This window comes from Cyprinus carpio, unplaced genomic scaffold (assembly GCF_018340385.1).
Source record: "Cyprinus carpio isolate SPL01 unplaced genomic scaffold, ASM1834038v1 S000001521, whole genome shotgun sequence".
NCBI lineage: Eukaryota > Metazoa > Chordata > Actinopteri > Cypriniformes > Cyprinidae > Cyprinus > Cyprinus carpio.
Genome location: NW_024874237.1, coordinates 1 through 784, shown reverse-complemented (window position 1 = coordinate 784; position 784 = coordinate 1). Strand labels below are relative to the sequence as shown.

The 784-nt window shown below is 37.0% G+C and overlaps 1 long non-coding RNA gene across 1 annotated transcript; it reads left to right on the top strand.

Annotated features, from left to right (window-relative positions):
- Positions 1–251: 251 nt before the first annotated feature.
- LOC122143322 lies at positions 252–681 on the top strand. The gene is made up of 2 exons (XR_006159108.1): positions 252–326; positions 503–681. It is a non-coding gene; the product is annotated as an uncharacterized LOC122143322 (long non-coding RNA).
- Positions 682–784: the final 103 nt, after the last annotated feature.

The window sequence follows — 784 nt, the reverse complement described above, 5'->3', positions numbered from 1 at the left end:
TAAAGTATGTAGTCCAGTGGTTTCCAAACCTGCTCTTGGAGGGTCAGTGTCCTGCAGAGTTTAGCTCCATCTCGTCCCAACACCCCCCCTGTCTGGAAGTCTCTAGTGACTCTGAAGACCTTGATCAGCTGGTTTCAGTGTGTGTTTAATTGGGGTCAGAACTAAACTCTGCAGACTCTGGTCCTCCCAGGAGCAGGGATTTGTCACCAACCTGATATATGTCTATTTGTTCATGTAATTAATAATAGCCACATTTATATCAGAGGGTGTTCAGGAGGAGTATGATGATGTGAAGAATGTCAGAGAATATATGAGTGACATGTTTGGTAACAAGTATTTACAACTTCATTTAGTCTTTATAATCACTTTTATACTGATCAGTTTCTGTGGTTATGAAAGTTCATTTAAATTTACTGCTAGTTTTAGTGTTTGGTGATTTTTTATAATGCATTTTAATGTATGTATTGATTCATGAATCGCTTCTCTTGTTTTCCAATAACAGACTATGATGATGTGGAGGAGGATCCAGGAAAACAGGCAGGAGCTGTATAACTCAAACCTCACACACTGCCTTAAATCCTTTTAAAGCTTTTAAAGTTTTAGCAATCTTACTGTATAAGTTTCAGTTGCAGGCTAACAATGTTTTGTTACATTCTGTACTGAAATATACAATTGCAATTTTTGACTGAAAAAAAAAATGCATTGCTTTCATGACCTTTTCAAAAGGTGCCTGACTTTCTCCAGACGCTTTTACAAATCTTTTCTATTGTGTAGCCTTAGAAAC